We start from the raw sequence: 8176 nt of genomic DNA on the forward strand, positions 1-8176 counted from the left end.
ATAAATAAAAAAAGAAACACTTCCTCATTTTTTAATGCTATATTATAATGCTTCTTGCTATATTTCTGGTTTAAATATAAATTTATTCGGATACTTCTTCAGAATTATTATCTGATATATATTCTTCATCATTCTCATCGAAATCGTTGTCGAACTCGGTAACGTCGCTCTTATCAAGTATTGAATTGTTCAGAATCATTGTCTTCACTTTTATCATTATCATCGGATATTTGAACATTTTCATCAGAATCGCACTCTCCTTGTTCGCGTTCTTTTTGGGAGCTATTTTCTGTTACTACAGCATCTATTAATAAAAATAACATTTAACATTCAATTTAACGTATTTTAAGATAATAAAGTATATTGAGTATTATATAAAAACATATAAAATACGTATTAAATATTTTTTGAAAATTATATTTCATTTAAAAATATGTGTATAAAATAGCTAACTTTAATGAAGTTACGAAATAAAGTCTTGATTATAGTTGATAATTGTTATATAATATACATAATTTAACTTTATTTAAAAAATTTATTTAAAAAAATTAAAGTTCCAAATTGAATTAAAAAGTCATTTTTAATACCTTCATCACTGTTGCTCTCAGTCTCCAATAAGATATCGCTGACAGTTGCCGGTAATTGTTCACCTTCGAACCATTTGAAATTATAAATTCCATCGCTTTCTTCCCAGCCATGCTCGATAGGAGACAATTCTGTGGGATACTGTAAATGTGCATTTTTCCAAATGTTTGTTATATAAGTTGTCCTAAGTAAGTGATGATGCAGTTCTGATTGACATGGCAGTAGAGTTGATGCATCGAAGTTCTTAGTATTTATACGGAAGAGATCTTCATTATCTGTAAATTTATATGCTTTTGAGAATAAAGCCAATCACATTTCATTGATGGACCTTATTTGCTTAGACCCGTATATTTGGCACACAAATTTCTCTAATGTAGGCAGTACAGATTTGTTGCAGTTCGGAAAATCACCGAAATCTGCGAACGCTTTCATATACTTTTCAGAGCGTTGAAGTATGTCATAGGGGCGTTTTTTCTCTTTTCGGAAAAAGGCCTGATTAAAGTCACATCCAGTCAAGGCGTAGAAAGCAGATAACGATGAACATAAATTTTTTTCCAATGTTTCATATAGTTTATCAATATTGATATATCTTTGATTGTTTCCTACTCCAATTTGCATCCAAATTTTAATTTCGCTTTTAACAAATTCCATGTTTCCTAATATTATTATTAAAACGTCCCTATCCGAGCATCGTATTAAAATATTTGCATTATTTTCAAGTTTACAAATGTGATAAATCATTTTTGTGTTCGTTTCTTCGTGCGCTGGATAGGATAAATTATTATCAATAGTTCGTACAACATTGTTATTCATAACTTGATACTTGTAGCATAAATCAAAGTTTACAAAAACAATTTTAGAGCCAATAAATTGAGCCATTTCGTTTTTACTCCATTCTTCCACTAGGAAACGAACTAATTCTTGTTTAAAATTAATATTTTTCAATTCAGTTGAAAAGTCGGTGCGACGCACTTGATCTCCTCCACTAATGCGATACTGTTGCTCTTTTGTCATGCCTCTCAAGTTGTGCTCATTGTCCTTTATAGACGGTGAAAAATACCTGTCAACAAATGTAATGATTACGCGTGCCTGATTAGCAAGAAACATCAGTAGAATTTTTTGTGCTATATTTGCAAATGACAGCGGCACTTCTTTTATTAAATGTAATTTAAAAAATCCATCAAAAATCATTATATCTATTGTCTGCGGTGGTTCACTATCAATTTGACGCTCGAGCAATTTTAATAAGGCCGATTTATTCGTCTTGTACATCGTTCCATTCAGGTGGCACAAGTGGTACAGGTGTCAATGGATATTTTAAAACATTATCAATATCCAAAGTTTTTTTAAGAGAAATACTTAGCAGTTGTCCGAATAAATCTCGCTGCATACGAACTTTTACAACTTTTCCATTAGCAACATTGACTTTCTTTTTTTTAACATGTCAGCAAAAGTAAAAATTTTGTTTTTTTATAGTACTTTCGAATTTGTTTGGATCTCGAGAACACTCATCAATAAATTTTCTACGCTGTTTATCTCCATTATTCTTAATATTAAGTAAAAAATCTATTATTTTTTCATCTGCTGCTTGACCAGTGGAAATTGATTAGGTAATCCTTATTGAGATCTGTTGCAAAAGGATTGATATTTTGTCGTATATTGCTAATAAATTATGTAGCTGAATTGTACTATTTTTTATTTTGTGTTTTTGCAAGGCTGCAGTTATATCCTGAGATTTTCTTAAACCTGATTGTTCCATAACATGGCTAATTATTTTTGATCTCATAGTGTGACTTTTACACCAACGTTGTCGTGCAGAGATAGAATTGCTCGTGTGAATGATGCCAGTCAATTTATTCGCAGCATCCACGTTTATCGTTTGCTCCAAAGTTAAATTAATTGGCTATCTGGAGAACGCTTTATCAGTTTTTTTAATGCCAAAAGAACCTCTTTCAAATTGTTGCCGCAGGCCAGGATGAAATTTGTCAATATTTAATAAATTATCGTGATATTTAATTAAATAACGAGAGTAATTTTATAAGTTAGGTATTAAAGTCGCTAGTATTTAATTATAAATGATGGGTTAATTAAAACGACCTGACTAGCCAAAATTATTTAATTTATTCACACTATTTCAAATAATTCTATTATTTTTTTATCTTCAATACTAGGATTCGCCGATTTTTGTTTCTGAAATGCTTTCAAATACATGATTGTTTCTTCATTTATTTGCAAATTATTCGTATCCATAAATCTTTCAAAAAGTAAAATTTGCATGACTAAGGATATTACGGGATGTAAACGTTTGCATCTGTTAAAATGTTTGCCTAATAAAACCATTAACAGAACCGCTGACAAGCATTTCTGTATCCACCATAATATTGGTAATACCACAATTGTTAATAAATTTATCTACTGCTTTAAAAAAAGCCATCATTACATGAAATTGTCCTAAATGAATAAATAATCTGTCGAATTGTGGCTTCTCTGTGCACTGAATTTGAAGCGCTATTTTTGCGATCGCAAGATCGTATATAATCTGCATATAAGTTTCACGACATTCTTCAGCGACTTGTAAACCTTGGAGCATCGTATGTTTTACAACTGATGTATTCGTAGGCGATAAGTTTATCGTAGTTAAGTATGAAATCTTTTGTTTACTTGTAATATCGTCATAAATCAAGTTATTGAATCCTACCCACATGGGTGTGTCCGGTATTTGTAGCGAATGCGATAACATCCATGTAAAATTAATGCGCTGTAATGATTTAAGATTAGATGGAACCGATGAGCGCAATGGATAATAAATTTATTGTTAGCTTAGGTTTTTTTCGTATTTCTAATTCCTGTGTAATCATATCGAAAGTACGTCTCCTCTTTCTTGAGCTCGGACCAGATTCTCTTTCGTTATCATCAACTTCACTAACGTCTCTCTCACAATCAATATGTTCGCTTTCATGAGCAGTGTTGTTTCCATTATCTTGGAAAATTATACCGACGGTATCATGCAATGTATCTTTGGCTAATGCCGTGTCTACAAATCTGTCAAAATTATTAAAAGCTAGTCCTGTGCATAAATTAGGCAAGCGTATCCTCTGGACAAACATCAAATCGGTCAGTACACGAAAAAGTGACTTCGGTTTCTAATTCTTCTAAAACACTGTAGCTGCAGCAATGGCCAAATCTATTAAGAATATTAATTATTTTTCTGCTATTGCTTGTGTGTGTGGTTAATCCTTTCAACATCATACCTAAAGTGATATGCTTAAATGTTTTTATTTTGCCATGGTAATAGCAAAAATCATATCTTCTGAAAAAGAGATGCTTAATCTGCGACAATAACTACTTCCTTTATGACGATAATTTGGGCCACTCAGACATGTTAAAAAAAATCATTAACAGTATTTGGCACTGTGCATTCACCTTTAATTAAATCATTAGTTGTTAATTGATATTAATTTATTTGGTTTTATATTCATAATTTCGTCTCTTAAAATAATTGTTGCTGTACAATATCCTGCTTTTCAAGTTCAGTTATATCATCGTGCAAAAGAACACTAGCCTATGGTTTAACGATCTTTTTTTTGTTAAATGATATAATACTAATTTTTTTAAATAAAACAATAAATAATAAAGTCAGTGCTCTCTTAAATATAAGTTAATAAATAAGTTAAAAACGGCAATAGAGAGCAAAAATTAAGTCGTGTTAAACGAGTTAGGTCTTAATTATCATAAAAACATCATAAAAACTATTCCTTCTCACACATACCCAAAAAATGAAGCAGATGATTGGTTAATTAATACACATTCTACTACAATACAATTTCTGAAAAACAATAACAATGTAATTCTTACTAGAGCTGATAAAGGAAACGTGACAGTAGCCCTCGACAAAAATGATTATATTAACAAAGTAGAAACTTTACTTACAGACGAAACGACATACATACACAACAGTGAAGAAAAATCCGATAAATAAATTAATCTCTAATCTTAAGGAACTATTAGTTAGATGGAAGAACTGCCGATACATCTCCAATGCCACATATAAATCCCTATTATTCACAGATGGCACATTACTACGGGCTTATGGGTTGCCAAAAATTCATAAACCAAACACACCATACAGACTAATAGTATCTTCCATAAACAGCCCACTACACTCGTTAGCCGTTTTTTTACATAAGCTCATGGTTAATAATTTTCCGAAGTCTCCTAGTTTTGTGAAGAATAGCTATGACATTGTTAATAGGTTGAATAACACCCACATAGATGAAGATATGAAATTTATTTCGTTAGATGTGGCTTCACTTTTCACTAACATTCCTTTAAATCTGGCGCTTGACAGCATTTCAAATAGATGGCAATTTTTAATAATAACTGTGATTTTACCGAAGCAGAGTTTTTAAATGGGATCAGGATGATTTTAAACTGTACGTATTTTACATTTAATAAAGTCACATATAGACAAACATTCGGAACTCCTATGGGCTCACCATTATCACCCATTATAGCTGACATAGTTATGCAAGACTTAGAGACGAAAGCTTTGAACACGTTATATTTCAATCCCCAGTTTTATTTTAGATTTGTGGATGACATAATCATGGCTGTATCCTCTGACTCTATACATTACACACTTAATAATTTTAATTCTCAACATGACAGATTACAATTCACTATAGAAATAGAGAAGGATAATAGAATTAATTTCCTTGACTTAACATTCATGACTGAAAACAATATTTTAATATTTGACTGGTACTACAAACCCACATATTCAGGAAGATATCTAAACTATTTCTCACACCACCCACTCCAACAAAAAAAGGATACAATTATTGGTTTAGTGGACAGAACAGTCTTTCTCTCAAATCCCAAATATCACGTCAAAAATTTCGATTTGATTATCAGAATTCTGTTAAACAACAATTATCCATTAAAACTAATTTTTAATGTCATCCAGTCACGTTTAAATTCTATTATTAACAATAAGATTCTTATTAATGACACACCAAAAGCTGTGAAACCGGTTTATTTCACGATTCCATATATACAGGGAATAACAGATAAATTCAGGGATATAACTAAAAATTCGAGAGTGAAACTCGCATATTATAGCATAAACAAATTAAATAAAATAATTAGAACTCACAAAGACACCATTTGAATTAAAAACGAACGTCGTGTACAAAATTAATTGCAACCAATGTGAGGCCTCATATCTTGGTCAAACATCCCGAAAGTTAAAAACTAAAATCACAGAGCATAAAAGACATATACACCACAATACTAACACAAACTCTGTAATTACTAATCATAGAAGGGAGCTTAACCATGATTTTGACTGGGATAACGTCAAAATACTTGATGAGGCTCCATATTATACTAAAAGACTAATCTCTGAGATGCTATTTATCAAAAGACAAAAGAAAGGTCTAAATTTACAAATTGATACGGATAATTTACCAGCTGTCTATCACGATATTGTTGGCGCTCTTCCTAAAATTTAGTGGTGGGAAAACATTACATATAAACATATAACTTGTAGTATACCTTGACATTTATGATCGAACTCCACAGTACACGAGTCAACAATTTGTTCACCAACCGTCACTAATATTGTTAAAGAGTGAGTGAGCTTTATAACAGTTTTTGAACAGTGATCATCAATACATAATTTAATTAATTATATTAAAAACATCACCCATTCTTACAGATATCAACGAACATTGATATTCACACACAATATTATCAGGTCAGTGGTTTCTTTTGTTGTTGACTATGTTCGTCTAATAAACATCTATCGGAGTAGGTTCACACAACTAAGACAACAGCGTTTTACATTTATACTCATAACACATTATTAAATATTCTTATTTAATTTATAAATTTTTATATTTGTGATTTAATTTTTGCGCTGATGAAGACTCAAAGATTGAGCTCGAAACGTACGCATCCAAATAATTATATTATTGAATTGTAATTTCTTGTTAACATTTGTCGGTTTAATATCTTCGTATGAGTAGAGTTACGTAAATGCGATATAAAGATTCTCTTAACATTTGTAATTTTTGATATGAGGATTGATTTGCGTTATGATAATGCGATATAGAACACCGCTATTAGTAATTTTATTATTGAAGATTATGCGACATATGTAATAATTATTGTCATTTCTGATATTATCTATAATATACCTTATTATTGTGTTTTAATTATTATATGATTGTTTAATTAAGACCTAACTCGTTTAACACGACTTAATTTTTGCTCTCTATTGCCGTTTTTAACTTATTTATTAACTAATTTTTTTCTTAAATGTCTTAAGTATTCTTTCCTCCAAGTGACGCGTGCTAAATATTGTTTCAGAAGTACCGCTCAATTTTGCGTATTCTTTTGATAAGTGATTATTGTACAAAGTTTTGAGAAAATTAAAAAAATAAGCGTCGTTTGAAAACAATATTTTCATTAATAAAAGAAGAAAGTTTCTGATAAGCGAGATTATGAATATCCCGTTTGTGATACCACTCTCTTTTCTCACACTGTGCCGTAACATGTGACGCGCATTTATTTTCATATTGCACTTTACAAAGCTTATGATATTTAATATATTGATTTTCTGCATGTGAGTTTTCAATACTTCTTAACAAATCTATATCATTTAATACTGTAGCATTGGAAGTTAAAATATCAATAGTTGACTTATTGGCAGTTATTATAAAACCGATTTTTAACTTTTTTTCGAAGCATATTACAAAATAAGCATACATCCCTTGTATCTTTTTTCGAGGTCTCGCATGATTTTTCTTCTAAAATATGACAGGATTCTTCATGTGAAATTTTGCTACATTGTTCCACTGTACCTTCGCATACTTTTTCTTCTGAAACATCGTCACCTTCTTTTTGTGGGTCATTCAGAACTTGACTTTCTTGAATTTCCTGGCTGAAACAAATTTTTCAGAATGTTGAAGAAAAGAAATCTTTTAAGCCATATTCTACAATTTATAGTTTTCTATTAAAAGTAATGATGAAAAAAAAAATATATATATATATTGTTATAGCCCCAGAAAAGGCTACAGATTTAATGAATATATATATATACATATAATATTGATGCAGGAATGCATCGTGAGCGAAGCGATAATCGCGCGAGCCGCTGACGCAGCGAGCCACGCGTGCCCGAGACCAAGCGCGAACGCGAAACCGGAAAGCGCTCTCGGAGACGCACCGGAAAGGTGTCGCCGAATTGCTAAAAGTACAAGCGAGGAAATTCGACTTTGAACTTCCTCGCCTGCACTAAAACGCGAATTCAGCAACATAACCATATTTGGTCATATTGCTAAGGGACCCTCTTCGAAAAACCATGCAGTTCGGAGGGAAGCTCAGCACCCGCCGCGATGAAGCGACGGGCAGTCGTTGATCAGATCCTAAAGAGGAATAATCGTCACGGACAGTTATTAAATAGTACGAGATACACGAATAACTAAGAGATATACGCGCGCCTGAGATAAGCCGACGCGTATCAGACTACCTGTACGACAGAGTATACGAGAGATACCGCTCTCTCCCTTTAACCGATAATACACAC

At 31.7% G+C, this 8176-nt stretch overlaps 2 pseudogenes; both read right to left on the reverse strand.

The window, feature by feature from the left end:
- Positions 1-2029: 2029 nt before the first annotated feature.
- Positions 2030-2614, reverse strand: LOC140668855 (uncharacterized; annotated as a pseudogene).
- A 58-nt stretch (positions 2615-2672) lies between these two features.
- LOC140668856 (uncharacterized) lies at positions 2673-5106 on the reverse strand (annotated as a pseudogene).
- Between the last annotated feature and the right edge of the window lie 3070 nt (positions 5107-8176).

The sequence above is a fragment of the Anoplolepis gracilipes genome, chromosome 8, assembly GCF_047496725.1.
Source record: "Anoplolepis gracilipes chromosome 8, ASM4749672v1, whole genome shotgun sequence".
NCBI lineage: Eukaryota > Metazoa > Arthropoda > Insecta > Hymenoptera > Formicidae > Anoplolepis > Anoplolepis gracilipes.